The following is an 11,661-nucleotide window of genomic DNA, read 5'->3' as shown; positions in this document are numbered from 1 at the left end:
GGAACCATCCTTGCCTTCAGGAATAGAAGCCAAACTTAAAGGATATTTGAAAATGTTTGAGGCCCTTTATCTGCTTATGGTGGGATTTTCTTCAACATAAGGAGCTCATTTCTTAGAAAATTCTCAAAAGATCAAATTTTCAGCACTCACTGGCAGAAGTCAGGGTAACCCCCTAAAAGGTGATTTCATGTTTCGTCCTAAGGTCTTTGAGAAGCACAGATGGTACTGACCTGGAGATTACCCAAGATGCACGTGGAGCTTTGGGGCGGTGATTTTCTGGCCTGCAAATAGTTGTAGGATTCACCTGTTGAGAAAGTTTTTACTTAGTAAGAGAGACCCACATCTAGTCACTTGGCCTTTGGAAAGACTGTCTAGTGTTAGCACCAGAATTGGACAAGACAGTTTCCATGCCATTCACATCTACTTGTAAAAAAAATAAGTCAGCAATAAGCAATACAAAAATGCCTGAGTAATTCAGTGGTTGTAATATTTTAAAAAATTTCATAGGTAATACAGAATAAAAATTCAAATGGCCCACGCCAGAACCATCCCGCCGAAGCCAGCAGCCAATGTAGCCACCCGGGTGAACCACGCCACACGGGCCACGCCCCGCCGGACCACGCTGTGCAGCAGAGGGGCCAGGAGGAACATAAAGGCCATGGTTATGAGCCCCAGAAGATACAGCAGAAGTGAACAACGGAGAGGGCCTCTCTGAGGCTCCTCAATGAAAATTGAAGCCCACTGGGAAAGTGAAGAAAATCTGTTCAATAAAGACACACTGGACCACCGTGGTTGGTAAGTTGGTGGGATCAGCACCTCTCATAGAAACCCAGACTCTCTTAATGGGGAGGACAGCTGGAACCTGCAGTAGAACCTTGCAGAGTTAAATCCTGCAGGAAGTCAGGGACCTCAGCTTGGACCTTGCAGCCAGAAATCAGTCTGAATCTCAGTAGACTACAGCTGGTTTGCTGAGACTAATCGAATTAGACCCACACACCGCTGCCCACATTGCTGACCAGGACAGCAGAGACATATCCTGAGGGAGAACTTTATTTTTTTCTCTTTCTCTTTCTCTCTCCCGCTTGGGTCTATATTTATCTCCCTCTTTGTTTCTGTTCCTGTCCCATTTTGAATTGTTTCTCTCTCTCTGTCCTCTCAACTGTCACTATTATAGGAAGGTCAATAAAATTTCTAGCTTCCCTATTGTTGTCAGATTGTTCTGTAATTGTTTCTTTTCTTTTGCTGTCTTTTCCTCCTGTCTTCAACAGATTCCCACAATTTGAGTGATCTTCCTGTATCCTCTAGCCTCACCTCCAACCTTTTCCTCTCCCTATATCTCTCTATCCCCCTTTTCCCAACCCCTTCTAAATCCTTATCCCAAAGGGAAAATTTGCCATATTGAAAGGTTTACTTACTACAAACATTTTTGGGTTGGCCCTAGACTTTGATCTAGGTCACGTGGTTAAAAGTGACAAATTAACTGCTACCACAAATTGTCATTTTTCTAAGCTGCGTTTGATGCTATTGTTTTTTAAAAAATTTTATTTTATTGGTATTTTTTAGGTATACAATACAATGACATTCATCATTGGAAATTTGCACTCTTACATAGTCTCTCTTGGTTCTTATTTTTTCCCCCTTCCCCTGCTCTCCATTCAAAGCCTCCTTCCCTCCCTATTTACAAAGACTTTGTTTCCATTTTTTCATTTTCTCACAGTAATTCCATTCCCTTCTTTTCTTTCCCCTACACCTCCCACTTCCCTGTCCCCTTTGCCCCTTTGCCCCTTTTCTTCCTATTTCACATTATCTACTATACCTTTTAGTCCTTATTTACACTTTCAGTTTCTCACACTAGAGAAACTATTTGGTATTTACACATGTGTGTCCTATTTATTTCACTTAAGAGTATCACCTCAATGTCCATCCATTTAGCAATGTCTCTAATTTCTCATTTTTTATGGCTGAGTAGTACTCCATTTTATTAAAAAAAAAACCCCACATTTTTTTAATCCAGACTCCAGTTGATGGGCATTTGGGCTGTTTCCAAGTTTTAGCTATTACACACTGTGCTGCTATGAACATGGGTGTGCATATATCACTGTGGCATGATTCTTTTAATTCTTTGGGGAAGATCCCCAGCAGGGGAATAGCTGGGTCAAATGGGACTTCCAGTACTAGTTCTTTGAGGTATCTCAATACTGATTTCCAGAGTGGTTGCACCAGTCTACACTCCCACCAGCAATAGAGCAGGGTTCCTCTTTCCTCATAGCACCAGCAGCATTTGTTATTTGTTGATTTCATGATAGCAGCCGTTCTTTCTGGGGTGAGGTGGAATCTCAGCATTGTTTTCATTTACATCTCTTGAATGACCAGTGAGGTTGAATGTTTTTTCAAATGTTTATTTGCACTTTCTACTTCTATATCTGAGAAATGTCTGTTCATTTCAGATGCCCATTTTTGGATTGGATCTTTACATTTGGGAGGTCTAATTTTTTAAAGTTCTTTATAGATTCTTGATAGTAGACCTTTGTCTGAGGGACAGCTGGTGAACACGTTTTCCCACATTGTGGGTTGTCCCTTTACACTGCTGGTGGTTTCTCTTGCTGTGCAGAAGCTTTTTAGTAAGAAGAGATCCCAATTGTTGATTGTTTGTGTGAGTTCACAGGCAACTGAGGTTTTGTTCATAAAATCTTTTCCTACACCAATGACTTCAAGAGTTCTTCCTAAACTCTCTTCCAGCTGGTGCAGCATTTCTGCTTTAATATTTAGATCTTTAATACATTTCAATTTTAGTTTACTGCATCATGAGAGACATAGGTATAGTTTTAGTCATTGGCAAATTGAAACCCAATTTTTCCAGCATCATTTATTAAACAGGCTATCTTTCCTCCAGTGAAGATGTTTGGCTCCTTTGTCAAAGATGAGGTGGCTGAGTGTGTCTGGAGTTGTTTCTGCATCTTGTAATCTGTTCCACTGGTCCTCAGGTCTGTTTATTTACCAGTACCATACTGTTTGTATCCCAGTAGCTTTGTAGTATAGTTTCAAGTTGTGGTTTGTGATACCCCTGCCATGTCTGTATTATCTAGAATTGCTTTGGCTATTCTAGGTCTCTTCTTGTTCAAAATGAAGTTTTGAGTTGTTTTCTCAAGTTCTGTGAAGTATGCTGCTGGAATTTCAATTGGGACTGCATTGAATCTATATAGGAATTTTAGAAGTATGGCCATTTTCACTATGTTGATCCTTCCTACCCAGGAGCAAGGGATGTCTTTCCTTTTTCTGATATCCTCTTCAATCTCTCTTTTCAGAGTGCTATAGTTTTCAGAGAAGATTCTTTGATTTCTTTTGTTAGTTTGATTCCTAGGTATTTCAGTTTTTTGGATGCTATTGTGAAAGGAATTGTTTGCCCTATTTCTGTCTCAGTGAGTCTGTTGTTCATGTAGAGGAAAGCTATTGATTTTTGTGTGTTGACCTTGTATCCAGCTACTTTACTGAATTTGGTTATTAATTCTAGAAGACTTTTCATGGAGTTCTTGGGGTCTTCTATATAGAGTATCATGTCATCTGCAAATAATGACAATTTGACTTCTTCATTTCCTATCTTTATTCCTTTTATTTGTTTCTCTTGTCTAATTGCCATGGCTAATGTTTCTAAAACTATATTGAACAGGAGTGGTGATAGTGGACATCCTTGTCTTGTTCCTGATTTGAGTGTGAAGGATTTCAGTTTTTGACCATTTGGTATGATATTGGCAGTTGGTTTTTCATAGATGGCTTTTGTCAGATTTAGGTAGAGATCGTCAATTCCAATTTTTTGTAGGGTTCTTATCATAAGTGCGTGTTGGATTTTGTCAAATGCTTCTGCATCTATTGAGATGATCATGTGGTTTTTGTCCTTGGCTCTATTGATATAGTGTATTACATTCATTGATTTGCATATTTTGAATCATCCCTCCATCCCTGGGATGAAACCCACTTGGTCAGGGTGTATGATCTTCTGCATTCATTTTACAGTATCTTATTAAGGATTTTTTGCATCTCTGTTCTTTAGTGAGATTGGCCTATAGTTGTCTTTTTTTGGTTGGGTCTTTCTCCGCTTTGGGGATCAAGGTGATGCTTACTTCCAGGAATGAATTTGAGAGTATTGCTTCCCTTTCAATTTCATTGAAGAGTTTAAACAGTAGTGGCAGTAGTTCCTCTCTAAATGTCTTGTAGAATTCAGCAGTGAAGCCATCAGGACCTGGGCTTTTCTAAGTTGGTAAGTTTTTAATTACATTTTCAATTTCATTGATTGATATTGGGTTGTTTAGAATTGTTAGGTCTTCTTTGTTCAACTTTGGCGAGTCATACATATCTTGGAATCTGTCCATTTCTTCTGTATTTTCCATCTTATTGGCCGACAGGTTCTCGAAGTGGGTATTGATGATCCTCTGGATTTCTGCTGGGTCTTTTGTAATTTCATCCTTTTCATTCCTAATTGCATAGCTTTGGGCCATTTCTTTCCTTTTTCTGATAAGGTTGGCTAAGAGTTTGTAGATTTTATTTATTTTTTTGAAGAACCAACTCTTGGCTTCATTGATTTTTTTGTATTGTTCTCTTAGTCTCCATTGCATTGATTTCTCCTCTGATCTTTATAATTTCCTCCCTTGTATGAGCTTTGGGGTTGTCCTGCTCTTCTTTTTCTTGAAGCCTGGGGTTCAGCATCAGGTTGTTTAATTGGGCTTGGTGCTTTCCTAATATGAGTATTCACTGCTATGAATTTCCCTCGTAAAACTGCTTTCATTGTGTCCCATAGATTCCTATATGTTGTATTGGCATTGTCATTTAGTTGAAGGAACTGTCTGATTTCTTCTTTAATTTCCTCTGTGACCCATTGGTTATTCAGAAGTGTGTTGTTCAATTTCCATGTGTTTATGAAATTTTTGCTGTTTCTTTTGCTATGGATCTCCAATTTCATCGCACTATGGTCTGATAATATACAGAGGATAACTTCAATTCCATTGCACTTATCTAAATATGTTCTATGTGTGAGTATGTGGTCTATTTTGGAGAACAAGCCATGTGCAACTGAAAAGAATGTGTATTCGGATTTTGTGGGTGGAACACTCTGTAAACATCTGTTAAGCTCATTTGTTCAAGAGTTTGATTGAGTTCTAGTATTTCATTGCTTGTTTTTTGTCTAGTCGATCTATCTATTTGTGACAGTGGGGTGTTGAGGTCCCTCACTACTATTGTATTAGTGCTCATATGATTTTTCATGTCTGTTGGTATTTGTTTTATAAAGTTGGATGCACTAGTGTTTGGTGGATAGATATTTATGATTGTTATCTCTTTCTCTTGGAAGGAGGCGCACAGATATTTATGATTTTGGTGCATAGATATTTATGATTGTCATCTCTTCCATCTTTACAAGGATATAGTGTCCTTCTTTGTCTCACTTAATCTGTGTTGGTTTGAGATCCACTTGATCTTCAAAGAGGGTAGCTACTCCTGCTTTTCCTCGGGTTCCTGTCACATGGAATATTGTTTTCTACCCCTTAACTTTCAGTCTATGAGTTTCTTTTTGAATTAAGTGTGTTTCTTGTATGCAACCTATTGTTGGATCTTGCTTCTTGACCCATTCTGTCAGTCTGTTTCTTTTGATTGGTGAGTTGAGACCATTAACATTGATGGGCTATAATTGATACATATTGACTTATCATTTTCATGACTTTTTCTTTTTGTTGGATTCTCCCCCTCTGCTTTAAATATCTTGTCGTGCCCAGTGGATTCATTCTGCTTGGCTTCCTGGGGTTGTGATCCTTGTCTTTTCCTAGGATACTGTCTAAAATTTTTGGAGTGCTGGTTTAGTATTCATGCATTTCTTAAGGTGCTCTTTGCCATGAAAGTATCTTATTTCTCCATCAACTTTGAAAAATAGTTTTGCAGGGTACATCAATCTGGGTTGCAGGCTGTTTTCCTTTAGGGCTTGGAATACATCACTCCAAGCTCTTCTTGCCTTGAGGGTTTGCATTGAGAAGTCTGCTGTGATCTGATGGGCTTTCCTTTGTATGTGATTTGTTTCTTTTCTCTCACTGCTTGTAGAATTTTGTTCTTCTGTTGGGTTTCTGGAATCTTAACTGTTATATGCCTATGTGTACTTTTTTTTGATCAAGGCTATTTGGAGTCTTATATGCCTCCCTTATCTGTATGTCAAGCTCTTTTTCCCTCCTTGGGAAGTTTTCTACCATCACTTCTGTGAACAGTTTTTTAATATCATCTGCACTCTCTCCTGTTTCTTCATTGACTCCAATCAGTTTTATGTTATTCTTCTTTGCATTGTCTAGCATCTGCTGGATTGATTTCTCATGGTCTGTTACAATTTTAAAGCAATTTTTCTTTACCTGGTCACTAATTGCAATCTTATTTTCTATATCTGAAATTCTGTCCTCACATTGGCTCATTCTGCTGCATAGACTTTCAGTGAAGTTTTTAATCTCCTGGAAATCTGTTTGCATCTGTTTTATGAATTCCATTTGTTTCCCATGTTGGGATTCCATCATGTTCCTCGGCTCCTCTATTTTTTTTTCTGTGTCATCTCTAGATTTATTAATCATGTCTTGCACTATGGGCACAATCTCTGCTGTTATGTGAGAAATTATTTCTAATTTCATTTTTTCCATATCCTCCTTTGTTGCCAGTTGATGGAGTCCAGGTGGTTGGGTATCAGAGTGTTCCATATTGTTTCCCTTTGGGGTTGCTTTAGGTGATCTGGAAGTCTGGTCCTGAGACTTGTTTATCTGTGTTCTCATTTCAACAGGGGGTGGGTGTGTGGTGCTGTTTCCCAAGTGGCTCACCTCCTCTCTGCTGGGAGCTGTGGTAGGTTGGCCCAGAAGCCTCCTACTCTGCACTGTGAGCTATGGCACATTGACCTGGAAGCCTCCTCCAGGCTAGGAATTGTAGCATGTCAACCTGGAAGTTTCCTCTGTGCTGGGAGCAGGGGCAGGTTGGTTCAGAATCCTCCTACTCTGCACTAGGAGCTATGACACATTGACCGAGAAGCCTCTTCTGTCCTGGGAGTGGTGGTAGGTTGGCCTGGAAGCCTCCTACTCTGCCTTGATGCTATTGTTGATGTTGATTGTGTCAGTTGGGCTAAGGTGTTGTGATCGATCTAATCAGTAGTCCTCCGTTGTATACTGAAAACAAGATTGCCTAAGAGTCATTAGAGACTCAAAGCCTAAAAAGTACAGCTATACCTAGAAGATATCTCTGAGAAGCAGTCACACTATAGGGACTCCAAACACAGGTAATAAAGATACTCACAATAAGAAATATTGAAGTATCAGCCCAGGAATTAAAGCAAAAAACAGCATCAACAACAGAATTAAAAATGAGAAGACACCTTGGGAGGATACAAACCCAGACTTCCAGCTCACCAAAGGTAAATTCTGGGGGAAATGAGGAGGAAAAATGATAATCAACCACCTGGACTCCCTGAATTGATAGCACAGGAAGTTACAAAACAGATGACTGAGGCTCTAGAAAAATTCAAAACAGAAATAATTTCCCAGATAACTACAGAGATGGTGAGCAAAGTGAGACACATGATTAGAGACTCTAGAACAGATATAGATAAAGAATAGATGAGCCAAGGACCATGCTAGAAGCCATGAATGCCCAGCATAAGAAAGAAATGGAAATCATAAACTCCCAACATAGCAAAGAAATGGAATCCATGAAACAGACTCAAACAGATATACTGGAGATTAAAAACTCCACTGAAAGTATTCACAGCAGATTGAGTGAATGTGAAGATAGAATATCAGATATAGAAGACAGGATTGTGGTTAGTGACCCTGAAAAGAGAGATTTCTTAGAAGTAGTAAGGGATCACAAGACATCAATCCAGCAGCTGCTAGATAATGCAAAGAAGAATAACATAAGACTGATAAGAGTCCACAAAAAAGCAGGAGAAAGTACAAATGGCATGAAAAATCTGTTCACAGAAGTAATAGTAGGAAACTTCCCAGACAGAGGTAGAGAATTGGACATACAGATAAGTGAGGCATATAGAACAACTAGTCACGATAAAAAAAAATCTACACCTAGACATATAATAGTCAAGATCCCAGAAACCCAACAGAAGACCAAAATCCTACAGGCAGTTAGAGAAAAGAAACAAATCACCTACAAAGGAAAGCCCATCAGAATCACAGCAGACTTCTCAACACAACCCCTCAAGTCAAGGAGAGCCTGGAGTGAAGTATTTCAAGGCCTAAAAGAAAATAACTTCCAACCTAGACTGTTGTATCCTGCAAAATTATCTCTCAAGATCAATGGGGAAATTAGATACTTCTGTTACAGAGAACACCTGAGAAATTTCATGAATACCAAACCAGCACTCCAAATAATTCTAAACAATATCCTAGAAAAAGGCAATGAAGGTCACAACTCCATGAGTTGTGAGCCCCAAAAGAGTGAAGCCACCAGGCAAGGCAAGAAACTAAAGGGAAAGGGGGAAAAATAAAAAATAAAAGAGCCAACAACAGGAAAACATCATGGCAAGGATGAGGTAATATTCATCAATTATAACCATCAATGTTAATGGCATCAATTCACCAATCAAAATAAATAGACTGGCAAAATGGATTAAGAAACAAAATCCAACAATATGCTGTATACAAGAAACACACCTAATTCAAAAAAATTCATAGGTTGAAATTAAAAGGATGGAAAACAGTTCTCCACAACAGGAACCCAGAAAAAAAGCAGGAGTAGCAATCTTATTTGCAGACAAAGTAGATTTCAAACCAAAACTAATTAAGAGAGACAAAGAAGGCCACTACATCCTTGTAAAGGGGACAATCCAAGAGGAAGAGATGACAATCATAAATATATATGCACCAAATACGAATGCCCCCAACTATACAAAACAAATATTAATGGACATGAAAAACCAAATAAGCACCAATATAATTGTAGTGGGGGACCTCAATACCCCACTGTCACAAATAGGCAAATCATCTAGACAAAAAATCAACAACAGCATAGTCCTAGAACTACACCTACCTTCTGAACAAATGGACTTAATAGATGTCTACAGAGTATTCCACCCCACAAAATCAGAACATCATTCTTTTTGGCTGCACATGGGTCATTCTCCAAAATAGACCACATGCTAGCTCATGGGACATGTTTAAATGCAAAAGAATTGAAGTTACCCCTTGTATATTATCAGGTCATAGTGCAACAAAATTGGAGATCAATAGCATAAGAAAACACAAAACCCCCACAAACACATGGAAATTGAATAATTTCCTGAACTCTCCTGAACAACCAATGGGCCACAGAGGAAATTAAAGAAGAAATTAGACAGTTCTACAAGTAAATGATAACGCCAGTACAACATACAGGAATCTATGGGACACAATGAAAGCAGTGCTATGAGGGAGATTCACAGCAGTGAATGAAAACAGAGAGAGCTCAAATAATCAATCTAATGCTGAACCTCAAGCTCCTAGAAAGAGAAGAGAATGACAAACCCAAAGCTCATACAAGAGGAAATTACAAATATCAGAGCAGAGACGACCTCGCGGAGCTGAGGCGTTGCTGCACCCAGCAGCATGAGCGCAGAAGCGGCCTTGACCTGGAGCTCAAAGCCCCATGGGCCACGCCTGCAGCAGGCCCCACCCATCTGGGCCGAGGAGGCCCTGGCCATGGCCGAGATGGAGGAGCAGAGCCTGGACAACTTCTCCATCAAGAGGGACAAGAAAAAGAAGAAGGAGCGGAGCAGCCGTGCCACCAACGCTGCGGGCAGAGCAGCAGGGGGCAGGTTGGGCGATGGCGGGGTCGCAGGCAAGGGGATTGTGGGCCCCAGGGTGGCCACGAAGGCTGTGAAGAAGAATGAAGATGAGTGGAAAGAATTTGAGCAAAAAGAGGTTGATTACAGCAGACTCAGAGTGCAGGCCATGCAAATAAGTGAAAAGGAAGAAGATGATAATGAAAAAAGAGAAGATCCAGGAGATAACTGGGAAGAAGGTGGAGGTGGTAGAGGTATAGAGAAATCTTCAGGTCCTTGGAACAAAACAGCTCTGGTACAAGGGCCTCCTGCTCCAGTAATTGAAACCCCAGAACCGGCAATGAGTAGTGGTGTGTATAGGCCTCCTGGGGCCAGGCTAACCACAACAAGGAAAATGCCACAAGGACCACCAGAAATATACAGTGATACAGTTTCTATCCTTGCAGTTCACTGCCAAGCATGTAGAAAGCCAGAAGGATAAACAAATAGAGAAGAGCTTTGAAGTAGTAAGACACAAAAATAGAGGTAGGGATGAGGTTTCAGAAAATGAGGCCCTTAAACTTCAGCTAGACAACCAGTATGCTGTGCTTGAAAACCAGAAATGCAGCCACACACAGTACAATTAAGGAATGGTCTTTGCCAACCCCTCTAAGGTAACTAGACCACAGCTAACCACCATGAACAGCTATTCATCATCTGATCTCTGTTGGATCTACAGCAACCGATGCGGACCATGCAAGTGACCAGCCTGTTGCACTAGGGAAGTTTAAAGTGTCACAACTGCTCTTTATGTATACTGGATTTAGGGGAATTTTCATTGTTACATGTGTGAACTAGATTCAACACTTTTTTCATAATCACTCTGCAAATACAAAAAACCCAAAACCTTCAGTCAGTGGTCATTTGGAAAATCTTTTTATGTTCAGATACTGAGCCTTTGTAAGGGTTGACTACCTCAGATCTGCTGCACTCTTTGCGGACTTCATGTGGATCACAATTTCTGGATAAGAAGGTTACAGCTACTAAAAATGTCTATGTGAACCTTGAAACCAGCCCTACTGGATCCTATCAGAAATCCCGAAGAAAGTCAGCCATCTGGGTTCTGATCTGCTGTGAAAGATGAAGATTTAAGTGACCTTAACCTGTCCTGTGCCTTACCCTAAGTACTCTGTAGTTAGTTGTGGCTATATTAGACTTTTGGAATATGCCACTTTCAAAAGAACTGATATGTTCAGATCATCTGAGTAGGGCTGTGATTTATAATTTCAATTTTTAGTTATAGTCTGAGGTACCTACAAATTAAATTCTCCCAAACTTGGGTCCAGCAAGTGGGAAAGGGGGTGGGTTGGGAGAATAACTAGTTTCCTTTAGTAGTTTTTTTTTATTTGGATAGTGCTTTTTCTGTGTTCCACATTAAGGCCTTTCTTGCTTTTACTTGGAATAAGTTCTTTGAAAGAGCCTATTGCTTGGTTAAGTTACCTGAAATATGCATTCAAATTGTGATGTCTCATGAATTTGCCAATCCCTAGAGTGAAACCAAATAGCCTTTGATGTAAAGGGCAGTGGATGCTGGAGACTCTACTTCAGGTGCTGCTATAGCCTCCTCTAATCAGGTCTAAATTGTATAGTAAACTACTGTGGAAAGAGTATGGTTTCTGCTCAGGCTAAGGCAGTGGTGGTGAACCTATGGCATGTGTACTGCAGCAGGCTGTTTATCATTGAAAGCTCTAAAAGATTTACCATCACTAGGCTAAGGGATTCACTGACATGTCCTACAGATCAAAGCCACACAAGCTAAACCTCACCTAGCACCTTATTTCAGTTTCATGGATCTTGTGTGATCTTTGAGAATTCCATATATACTTGTGACCAGATTTTTAAGGTAT

General features: G+C 39.9%; 1 pseudogene; it reads left to right on the top strand.

Moving 5' to 3' along the window:
- The first annotated feature begins 9,692 nt into the window (after positions 1–9,692).
- Positions 9,693–10,514, top strand: LOC101699211 (protein CDV3 homolog pseudogene; annotated as a pseudogene).
- Positions 10,515–11,661: the final 1,147 nt, after the last annotated feature.

This window comes from Heterocephalus glaber, unplaced genomic scaffold, assembly GCF_053883595.1.
Source record: "Heterocephalus glaber isolate CG9 unplaced genomic scaffold, H.glaber_assembly_v1.0 deba00001509, whole genome shotgun sequence".
Taxonomy (NCBI): domain Eukaryota; kingdom Metazoa; phylum Chordata; class Mammalia; order Rodentia; family Bathyergidae; genus Heterocephalus; species Heterocephalus glaber.
The sequence above is the reverse complement of the archived record's forward strand: the minus strand, read 5'-3'. Positions and strand labels throughout refer to the sequence as shown.